General features: G+C 32.9%; 1 long non-coding RNA gene across 1 annotated transcript; it reads right to left on the minus strand.

Annotated features, from left to right (window-relative positions):
• Positions 1–4183: 4183 nt before the first annotated feature.
• LOC117267531 (uncharacterized) lies at positions 4184–10931 on the minus strand. Its single transcript, XR_004502574.2, has 3 exons — positions 10150–10931; positions 8165–8230; positions 4184–5628 (listed from the first exon to the last, which is right to left on the minus strand). It is a non-coding gene; the product is annotated as an uncharacterized LOC117267531 (long non-coding RNA).
• Positions 10932–12169: the final 1238 nt, after the last annotated feature.

Genomic DNA, 12169 nt, shown 5'->3' on the forward strand with positions numbered 1-12169 from the left:
TAAAAACATAAAAAAAACCATCATGTTTAGTATGCCGTAAACACATGATAAAAATCGTCATACTATAGTATGCCGTCAAAAATGACAAAAACTATATATGTATAGTAGTATAGTATGTCATTAAAAATGTCATAAAAACGTCACACTGTAGTATGTCATCAAAACATTATGAAACACATCATAGTATAGAATGACGCAAAAAATTTTTTATAGTATAGTATGTTGTCAAAATCGTCATGTAAACATCATACTATAGTATGTCGTAAAAACCTGATAAAAAAACGTCATAGTGTATTATGTCAACAAAACATCATTAAGAACGTCATAGTATAGTATGTATTCAAAAATGTCATAAAAACGTCATAATATAGTATGTCGTCAAAATCGTCATAAAATCATCATACTATGGGGCGTCAGTGGCTGAGTGGTAGAGCAGGTGCCCCATGTACAAGGCTGTTGCGGCAGCGGGCCGGGTTCGAATCCAGCCTGTGGCCCTTTGCTGCATGTCATCCCCCGCCCCCCGCCCCCCATGCTTACCTGTCCTGTCCATCCAAGGCAAAATGGCCCAAAAAATATCTTAAAAAAAAAAAAATCATCATAGTCGTCAAAAAATCATCATAGTATAGTATGCCGTCAAAAACGTCAAAAAATCATCATAGTATAGTATGCCGTCAAAAACATTACAAAATCATTATAGTATAGTATGTCATCATAATCATCATAAAAACGTCATAGTTTAGGATGTCGTCAAAAACGTCAAAAAACCATTACAGTATAGTATGTCGTAAAAAATGTCCAAAAATGGCCATAGTATAGTATGTCGTCAAAATGTCCAAAAATGGTCATAGTATAATAGGTCGTCAAAAATGTTAAAAAATCATCATAGTATAATATGTCGTCAAAAATGTGCAAAAATCGCCATAGTATAGTATATCATCATAAAAACGTCATAGTTTAGTATGTCGTCAAAAACTTCAAAAAATCTTTACAGTATAGTATGTCGTCAAAAATGTCCAAAAATGGCCATAGTATAACAGGTCGTCAAAAATGTTAAAAAATCATCGTAGTATAGTATGTCATCAAAAATGTTAAAAAATCATCATAGTATAGTATGTCGTCAAAAATGTCCAAAAATGGCCTTTGTATAACAGGTCGTCAAAAATGTTAAAAAATCATCATAGTATAGTATGTCATCAAAAATGTTAAAAAAATCATCATAGCATAGTATGTCGTCAAAAACGTCAAAAAAATCATCATAGTATAGTATGTCGTCAAAAACGTCAAAAAATCATCATAGTATAGTATGTCGTCAAAAATGTTAAAAAAATCATCATAGTATAGTATGTCGTCAAAATCATCAAAAAATCTTTACAGTATAGTATGTCGTAAAAAATGTCCAAAAATGGCCATAGTATAGTATGTCGTCAAAATGTCCAAAAATGGTCATAGTATAATAGGTCGTCAAAAATGTTAAAAAATCATCATAGTATAGTATGTCGTCAAAAATGTGCAAAAATCGCCATAGTATAGTATATCATCATAAAAACGTCATAGTTTAGTATGTTGTCAAAAACTTCAAAAAATCTTTACAGTATAGTATGTCGTCAAAAATGTCCAAAAATGGCCATAGTATAACAGGTCGTCAAAAACGTCAAAAAAATCATCATAGTATAGTATGTCGTCAAAAACGTCAAAAAGTCATCATACTAGAGTATGTTGACAAAATCGTCAAAAAATCATCATAGTATAGTATGTCGTCAAAATCGTCAAAAAATCATCATAGTATAGTATGTCATCAAAAATGTCAAAAAATCATCATAGTATAGTATGTCATCAAAATCGTCAAAAAATCATCATAGTATAGTATGTCGTCAGAAATGTTAAAAAATCATCATAGTATAGTATGTCGTCAAAATCGTCAAAAAATCATCATAGTATAGTATGTCGTCAGAAATGTTAAAAAATCATCATAGTATAGTATGTCGTCCAAAACTCCAAAATTCATCATAGTATAGTATGTCGTCAAAAACGTCAAAAAATCATCATAGTATAGTATGTCGTCAAAATCGTCAAAAAATCATCATAGTATAGTATGTCATCAAAAATGTTAAAAAATCATCATAGTATAGTATGTCGTCAAAATCGTCATAAAATCATCATACTATGGGGCGTCAGTGGCTGAGTGGTAGAGCAGGTGCCCCATGTACAAGGCTGTTGCGGCAGCGGGCCGGGTTCGAATCCAGCCTGTGGCCCTTTGCTGCATGTCATCCCCCCCCCCGCCCCCCATGCTTACCTGTCCTGTCCATCCAAGGCAAAATGGCCCAAAAAATATCTTAAAAAAAAAAAAATCATCATAGTCGTCAAAAAATCATCATAGTATAGTATGCCGTCAAAAACGTCAAAAAATCATCATAGTATAGTATGCCGTCAAAAACATTACAAAATCATTATAGTATAGTATGTCATCATAATCATCATAAAAACGTCATAGTTTAGGATGTCGTCAAAAACGTCAAAAAACCATTACAGTATAGTATGTCGTAAAAAATGTCCAAAAATGGCCATAGTATAGTATGTCGTCAAAATGTCCAAAAATGGTCATAGTATAATAGGTCGTCAAAAATGTTAAAAAATCATCATAGTATAGTATGTCGTCAAAAATGTGCAAAAATCGCCATAGTATAGTATATCATCATAAAAACGTCATAGTTTAGTATGTCGTCAAAAACTTCAAAAAATCTTTACAGTATAGTATGTCGTCAAAAATGTCCAAAAATGGCCATAGTATAACAGGTCGTCAAAAATGTTAAAAAATCATCATAGTATAGTATGTCATCAAAAATGTTAAAAAATCATCATAGTATAGTATGTCGTCAAAAATGTCCAAAAATGGCCTTTGTATAACAGGTCGTCAAAAATGTTAAAAAATCATCATAGTATAGTATGTCATCAAAAATGTTAAAAAAATCATCATAGCATAGTATGTCGTCAAAAGCGTCAAAAAAATCATCATAGTATAGTATGTCGTCAAAAACGTCAAAAAATCATCATAGTATAGTATGTCGTCAAAAATGTTTAAAAAATCATCATAGTATAGTATGTCGTCAAAATCATCAAAAAATCTTTACAGTATAGTATGTCGTAAAAAATGTCCAAAAATGGCCATAGTATAGTATGTCGTCAAAATGTCCAAAAATGGTCATAGTATAATAGGTCGTCAAAAATGTTAAAAAATCATCATAGTATAGTATGTCGTCAAAAATGTGCAAAAATCGCCATAGTATAGTATATCATCATAAAAACGTCATAGTTTAGTATGTTGTCAAAAACTTCAAAAAATCTTTACAGTATAGTATGTCGTCAAAAATGTCCAAAAATGGCCATAGTATAACAGGTCGTCAAAAACGTCAAAAAAATCATCATAGTATAATATGTCGTCAAAAACGTCAAAAAGTCATCATACTAGAGTATGTTGACAAAATCGTCAAAAAATCATCATAGTATAGTATGTCGTCAAAATCGTCAAAAAATCATCATAGTATAGTATGTCATCAAAAATGTCAAAAAATCATCATAGTATAGTATGTCATCAAAATCGTCAAAAAATCATCATAGTATAGTATGTCGTCAGAAATGTTAAAAAATCATCATAGTATAGTATGTCGTCCAAAACTCCAAAATTCATCATAGTATAGTATGTCGTCAAAAACGTCAAAAAATCATCATAGTATAGTATGTCGTCAAAATCGTCAAAAAATCATCATAGTATAGTATGTCATCAAAAATGTTAAAAAATCATCATAGTATAGTATGTCGTCAAAATCGTCATTAAATCATCATAGTGTAGCATATCATCAAAATCGTCATTAAATCATCATAGTATGTTGTCAAAAACGTCAAAAAAATCATCATAGTATAGTATGTCGTTAAAAACATCAAAAAGTCATTATAGTATAGCATGTTGACAAAAACTTCAAAAAATCATCATAGTATAGCATGTCGTTAAAAACATCAAAAAGTCATTATAGTATAGTATGTCATCAAAAATGTTAAAAAATCATCATAGTATAGTATGTCATCAAAATTGTCAAAAAATCGTCATAGTATAGTATGTCGACAAAAACGTCAAAAAATCATCATAGTATAGTATGTTGTTAAAAACATCAAAAAGTCATTATTGTATAGTATGTCATCATTATCATCATAAAAACATCATAGTTTAGTATGTCGTCAAAAACTTCAAAAAATCATCATAGTATAGTATGTCGTCAAAAACGTAAAAAATTGTCATAGTATAGTATGTCGTCAAAAATGTTAAAAAATCATCACAGTATAGTATGTTGTCAAAATCGTCAAAAAATCATCATAGTATAGTATATTGTCAAAAAGTCATTATAGTATAGTATGATGTCATTATCATCATAAAAACGTCATAGTTTAGTATGTTGTTTAAAATTATCTGCTTGTTTAAGTAGGAAATAACACAATCACATTGAAGTGCGTCCCAACCAGAACTTTATTAGAAACATGACAATAAAGACACAATGTCATATCTCAATGAAAACATGAATCAGTCTTTTTCCTGTGGGACATTCAGTGTTCAACAACAGTCAACAACAACCAAGACTGCGTATAAAGTCATGGGATGAGTTCTCTTCACACTCTTATTCCAGAATTGTAATGTAAGGAGAATCATGAACAAACATCACTGTGATCACAAAATTAATAGCATCTCTCAGAATCAACTGGAGAATCTTCCAATAAATTTGATTAGTTATTAATGCTGAGTACAAATGCTGAAACATGTTAATCATCACAAAACACCAACGACAACATGAAGGTTAAAAAATAAATACTGTGATGCTTCAAAATCAGTCCAAGTTTCCACAAGACATTTGTTTCTTTGATGTGTTTTTTATTTTTGTTTGTCATGACTACAGCTGTTCAGAAGAGATTATTGGGACTTATATCACTCACTGCGGCTGACTGAGGGATGAAATAATGATGTAGAAGACACTGAAAGAACATAATAATTATTGTTTCAAGATTTTAAAAACATCAGAAACAAACGTGTCACAGCAGCAGGCCTCAGTCTTCACACAAGGATAAGCTAACAGGATGTTTAACGTGTCACAATTGGTTCTTCTGATCCCGCTGCTGATTGGCTGAGGCTTGGAGGTTGACGGGCTGTGCTGGCCTGTTCATGAAATGGTCAACTGGTTGTCATGGGAACCAAATGCAAAACAAAATAATAAACACAGAGTGGTCAGGTGAGGGGTCAGGTGAGGTTGAGGCCAGTTTATTCAGGTGATCCATAAACACCTGCATGGCATCTCATGGCAACACATAATGTAGAAAAAATTCTCATAGCAACATGTCTCATAGCAACGTGTATTTCGATCACCTGTCTTAGCAACACAACACATCTCGTAGCAACACAGTTATTCCATTGGTCAAAGTTTAACATATCCCCAGGTGTACGTTGTTGTGGGTCTGGGAGAGGTTCACTTTGGAGAAGAGGAAGCAAGACTGGAAAATGTCATCGTCATCATCACCACCACCACTGTCGTCGTCGTCGTCGTCGTCATCATCATCATCATCATCATCATCATCGGCAGCAGTAGTGTCCTAAAAGAATCATTAAGTTATAATACAGAATGTATTAAAATGTCATGAAACAAGTCATAATATAGTATGTCGTCCAATCATCAAAAAAAAATCATACTATAGTATGTCGTCAAGAATGTTATAAAACCATCATAGTATAGATATTGTCAAAAATGTGAAACATTTGTCATAGTATAGTATGTCGTCAAAACTGTCATAAATATGTCATAGTATAGTATGTCGTCAAAAATTTGTCATAGTATAGTATGTCATCAAAAATGTCATCAAAAACGTCACAGTGCAGTATGCCATCAAAATGTCAGAAAAATGTACTAGTATAAAATGTTGTCAAAAATGGTATAAAAAACATCATAGCATAGTATGTCATCAAAACGTGAAAAAATTTGTCATAGTATAATATGTCATCAAAAATGTCATAGTATGCTATGTCGTCAAAAATTTGTCATAGTATAGTATATCGTCAAAGATATAAAAATCATCATAGTATAGTATGTCATCAAAAATGTGAAAAATTTGTCATAGTATAGTATGTCATCAAAAATGTCATCAAAAACGTCACAGTGCAGTATGCCATCAAAAGTGTCAGAAAAATGTACTAGTATAAAAAATGGTATAAAAAACATCATAGCATAGTATGTCGTCAAAAACGTGAAAAATTTGTTATAGTATAGTATGTAGTCAAAACATCATGAAAATCATCATAGGATAGCATGTCATCAAAAATGTGAAAAATTTGTCATAGTATAATATGTCGTCAAAGATATATAAAAATCATCATAGGATAGCATGTCATCAAAAATGTGAAAAATTTGTCATAGTATAATATGTCGTCAAAGATATATAAAAATCATCATAGTATAGTATGTTATCAAAAATGTGAAAAATTTGTCATAGTATGGTATGTCGTCAAAAATGTGAAAAATTTGTCATAGTATAATATGTCGTCAAAGATATATAAAAATCATCATAGTATAGTATGTTATCAAAAATGTGAAAAATTTGTCATAGTATGGTATGTCGTCAAAAATGTGAAAAATTTGTCATAGTATAGTACGTCGTCAATACGTCACGAAAAACGTCATAGTATAGTGTGTTGTCAAAAATGTTATGGAAAACATGATAGTATAGTATGTCATCAAAAATGTGTTAAATTTGCCATAGTATAGTATGTAGTCAAAACATCATGAAAAACGTCATAGTATAGTATGTCATCAAAAATGTCATCAAAAACGTCAGTGCAGTATGCCATCAAAAGTGTTGGAAAAATGTACTAGTATGAAATGTTGTCAAAAATGGTATAAAAAAACATCACAGCATCGTATGTCGTCAAAAACATGAAAAAATATGTCATAGTATAATATGTCATCAGAAATGTCATAAAAATATCATAGTATGCTATGTCGTCAAGAATTTGTCACAGTATAGTATGTCGTCAAAGATATAAAAATCATCATAGTATAGTATGTTGTCAAAAATGTGTTAAATTTGCCATAGTATAGTATGTAGTCAAAACGTCATGAAAAACGTCAAAGTATAGTATGTCATCAAAGATATTATAAAAATCATCATAGTATAGTATGTCGTCAAATTGTGAAAAATTTGTCATAGTATAGTATGTCGTCAAAATGTCATGAAAAACGTCACAGTGCAGTATGCCATCAAAAGTGTCAGAAAAATATACTACTATAAAATGTCGTCAAAAATGTTATGAAAAACGTCATAGTATAGTGTGTCGTCAAAAATGTTATGGAAAACATCATAGTATAGTGTGTCATCAAAAATGTGTTAAATTTGCCATAGTATAGTATGTAGTCAAAACGTCATGAAAAACGTCATAGTATAGTATGTCATCAAAAATGTCAGAAAAATGTCATAGTATGCTATGTCGTTAAAAATTTGTCATGGTATAGCTAGTATGTCATCAAAGATATTATAAAAATCATCATAGTATAGTATGTTGTCAAATTGTGAAAAATTTGTCATAGTATAGTATGTAGTCAAAATGTCATGAAAAATGTCATTGTATAGTATGTCGTCAAAAATGTGAAAAATTTGTCAAAGTATAATATGTCGTCATAAACGTCAAAAAAACATCAAAGTTTAGTATGTCGTCAATAACGTCATTATAAATGTCAAAGTATAGTATGTCATCGAATCTTTGTAAAATAGTAATTGTATACTACGTCTTGAACTTTCAGTCATAGTGTAGTATGTCACAAAAATTTAATCTTTAATCTCATAATATAATTTACCACAAAAACGTAAAACACAATCATAGCAAGTAAAGTCAGTCCAAAATGAAAATCACAGTAAAAATCACTGTATAGTATGACCGAAGAATTTCATTATAAAGGTATAAAGTAGTATGCCATAAAAAGTTAACATAGAATAATGCAGAATAATGCCAAAAAATTCAAAAAGGTCATATCATAGTCTGTCACAACAATTTTGTAGCAACACGGGTTGTAACAACCCAACACATTTGTGGTGCCAAAAACTCAGCAACACAGGGTGAATATAATGGTCAAAGTCTCACCTGTCCTCAGGTGTGCATGCTGTTGTGGGTCTGGGAGTGGTTCATTTTGGAGAGCAGGGAGTGACACTAGAAAACACCACCACCATCATCATCATCATCATCGTCAACATCATCATCATCAAACAACGAACTCCCTCACTGTGTGTCTGTGTACTTGTGTATTTCTATCATGAACCTTACTAAGACAACAATAAACACAGTCACATCTCTTCTTTAAAATGTTTGATAAGTAGTTTTGCTTTACTGCACAAAAACTTTGAGCTCGCAATTCACAGCTCTGCATGCACCAGTGCATGATACTTGGTACAGCTGCCAACTCACACATTGATCATCAAGTAAACTCACGCAACTGACACACACACACAGAGATCCATTATCTAACACAGTGCAAAACAAATTTAGAACTCATAACCTTGTGACGTTTAACCCTTTTAAACCAGTCCCTTTTAAAATTGGGACACCTTTCAACAGCATTTAAGCCTTGGAAAGTTCAGCATGAATTTCTTTTAAAAAACTATGTCAATTATTTAATATTATTGTAAAATATATTTAGCTACATGTTTAAACAATAATATAGAAATAGTAAATATATGTTTATTATTTTTTTGCACTTTTTCAGGTCATTTGCTTGTTTTTTTTTTAACTTCTCTTTTTCTGCTTATTTTCAGGGAATTTTCTTTAACTTTAAGTTATTTCTTCGTATTTCTTCTTATTTCTCAGCCACTTCTTGTTAAATTGCTGATTTCCTTTTTCCCATGTTTTTGAAAGAAAGCTGCCACATCTTGCAAAAGTTTGTTTTAAGTTGGATATTTGAGAGATATTCAATGCGGACCCAGTGGCATCTTCTTACACAGTTTGCCGATCCCCACTACATGTGCTTTGTGGACATGGAGAAGTCCTTCTAAAAGTGCTGTAATGTTGTATTCACACCAGGTGTGAATAACACAATTTGCATGAGAGCATTACATGTAAAGTCAATGTAAAGATGCGATTAGACGCGAATTCCTGCTGGTTGGCGTGATGGATGTGACACGAATGATGCGAAATACGCGAATTAAATGAATAGCGTGATTTCGTGTCATACGCTTTTTCACTAGAGTTGTTAAATCTGAACTTCAGTAACCGATTTGTGCCGACATGTACCAGCCGAAGTTCATTCATTGATTCAGTGACTTCACCCAAGTATGACATGAGTTATTTGCGGGTATGTAGCAAGTCAACACAAAGTATTCTTGTGTTCAAACTCTAGGAATACGCGACATGAATGACATGGTGTGAACACAACATAAGGGCTACTGTGGGATTAAGAGGTACTGGGGCTGTTGCTATGAGTCATCTTGTCCTTGTATAACCAATGTACAAGCTGTGTCTATTTGGTACAAAGTCAAATACATTTTCAGTGGGTGTCGGCCTCTGCCAGGGTTGTCCCTTGTCACTGATTATGTTTTTGATATGGACAGGATCTCAGGATGCAGCCAGGAAGAGGAGAGTGTCTGGTTTGGGGGCATCAGAATATCTACTCTATGCAGATGATGTGGTTCTGATCGCTTCATCATGCACTCCTGGGGCTATTTTGAAGCTGTGTGTGAAGAGGGTCGGATGAGTGTCAGTAACTACAAGTCTTAGGCCATGGGCCAAGGTCTTTTTCACGAGTGAGGGTAACATGGAGTGTGAGATGGACAGGAGGACTGGTGCAGCATCAGCAGTGTTTTTGGCGCTGTGCCGGTCTGTTAACATAAAGAATGCGGATTGCGAAGCTCTTGATTTGCCATTCAGACCTTTACCTATGCTCATGAACTTTGAGAAGTGACCAAAAGAATGAAACTGTAAAGCACAGGACCGTTGTGTTAGACTGCAGTAGTTTTAGCTAGGTACCTAATAAAGTGGTAACTGACTTGGTTGTAGTTCTGTCTCTGTGTTTGTCGTCATGTTGTGACATGTTGTGTTGAAGTGTCAAGCAGACAAAATGTTGGTTGTCTTCTTACTTCTTCCTCCTCAGTGATTCAGCACTCTGTCAGCGTCTCAAACAAACACAGACAGCAGTTTGTCTGTCCGGGCCAGTTATTCCTGTGTTCATCCTCGGTCTCAGACAACAGGTCTGTATTTGAGTTGGAGCAGGTATCACACCGCCGGGATCGTGTTACACAGCTGAGAGATTTATTGCTGGGCGAGGGAACGTGTCATACTGCCATCGCCGTCATCGTTGTTGCCTCCAGTTTTTCATCTGGGTGAGAAGAGGACAAGAGAGAGGCAGGGAAGGAATTAAAATATCCGGTGAATCTTGAAAGGCCTCCGCGACATTGTTCCTTCCAAAAATAATATTTGGACCCTTGAAGGGAATAAAAACTGAGGACTTGTGTTTCAGTATTAACATTAAAGTGAAGGACTCAACATCTTATTAACAGAGATGAGAATTTCCCAAACAATGAAATGGAAAACTAATTTTTGGTATTAAAATTAAGCTAAAAACTCTGTTGCATCTTAAATAATAAAGAGCACTTTTTTTTCTTTAATTTGATTGATATTCTAAATTTTTGTTGATGCAACTTATTCTGAGGCACAGCGCCAGGCTGAGATGGACACATGCAAAAACAGGACCTACTGCATACATGCATTAAATGGAGAGATGTCAGAGTGAGGGGAATGCCCATGAACAGGTGCTCTGAGCAGTTGGGGGTTCGGTGCCTTGCTCAAGGGAGCCTTGGCAGTGTCAAGGAGGCCAACTGGCACCTCTCCAGCTACCAGTGTATGATTTAATTGATTTTTTAAAAAATAAATTGTGTGTAAATTGTTCTGTTGTCACTAAAGCTGCACTGTCATGATTCAGAAATTTGTCTTAATTAAGAAACTTTCTTTGATGTGATTTTGTTTACTGTACTTTGTGATCTTCCATTAAATCAATTAAATTCTAAGTAACTTATTTAATTTATTAATGTATTATATCAACGTATCATTAAATCTTTTTCATGAATACATTGTTTAATTTATTATTAATTAAATTAGAAATATTTTTTTAATTTATTCATGTGTTATTTCAGTGTAATATTGAATTATACTTTTTAAAAATACATTGTTTTTAAAATAATTTTCACTCAGATTTTTTTCCACTCTTTATCACTTACTTTACTGTTGCTGTCACGTTTTTTTATTTAAATTGAAAAAGATGTCCTGATTGGGAAACTTTGATGTGATTTTATTATCTTCTATTAAATGACTTAATTTTTTTAATTTATTTATGTATTATTTCAGTGTATTATTAACTCAAAGTATTTAAAAGGATAAAATGTTTTTTTTTCATTATCTTCATTAATATTTTTACTTTTTATTTATTTACTTTTTTTTTTTTTTTTTACCTTTTTGTCACTTACTAAACTCTTTTTATTTAAAATAAAAAGTTATCCATATTGGGATTTTTTTTTAGAGAAAGAGCAATGAAAAAAAAAAAGTAACAAATAAACTAAAACATTTTGGGAAAAGAGATCCTCCAGCAGTCAGATAATGAATCCAGCTGTATGTGTAAAAGATGAATATTGCAGTCCAGTTGTATGCAGTGGTCATCGACACATTAAATCCAGTTTAACATGTAGACGTGTCGTCTTTTTCACATCTGTGTTCCTACAGAAAGAGAAGCTCAATGTGAGAAACTGTCACGTCCAGCTGCTGCTGCTGCTGCTGCTGGTTTTATTAAATGTATCACATCTCTGCAGAAAGCCACATTAACATGAAGTCATTATTATGATGTGATGGCATTTTCACATCTTTGTGTTCCTGTAAAGCCACAAACACAGAGAAACCACCGAGGCAGCGTCTCCTGGAGGAGTTCAAACCTAATTCATTAAAGCCCCGAAACAACCTCCAAACCTCCGACCAGCACTGAGAGGATATTTCCACAACATTTAACATTTACTAGCTAACTAGTTATTACCTCCCATGCTGGCTTAAGTGGGATTTATACATCTGTGTCCAAGTAGAGCCTACACCTATACTCTTTGCCGTACCCTATGC

The sequence above is a fragment of the Epinephelus lanceolatus genome, chromosome 15, assembly GCF_041903045.1.
Source record: "Epinephelus lanceolatus isolate andai-2023 chromosome 15, ASM4190304v1, whole genome shotgun sequence".
NCBI lineage: Eukaryota > Metazoa > Chordata > Actinopteri > Perciformes > Serranidae > Epinephelus > Epinephelus lanceolatus.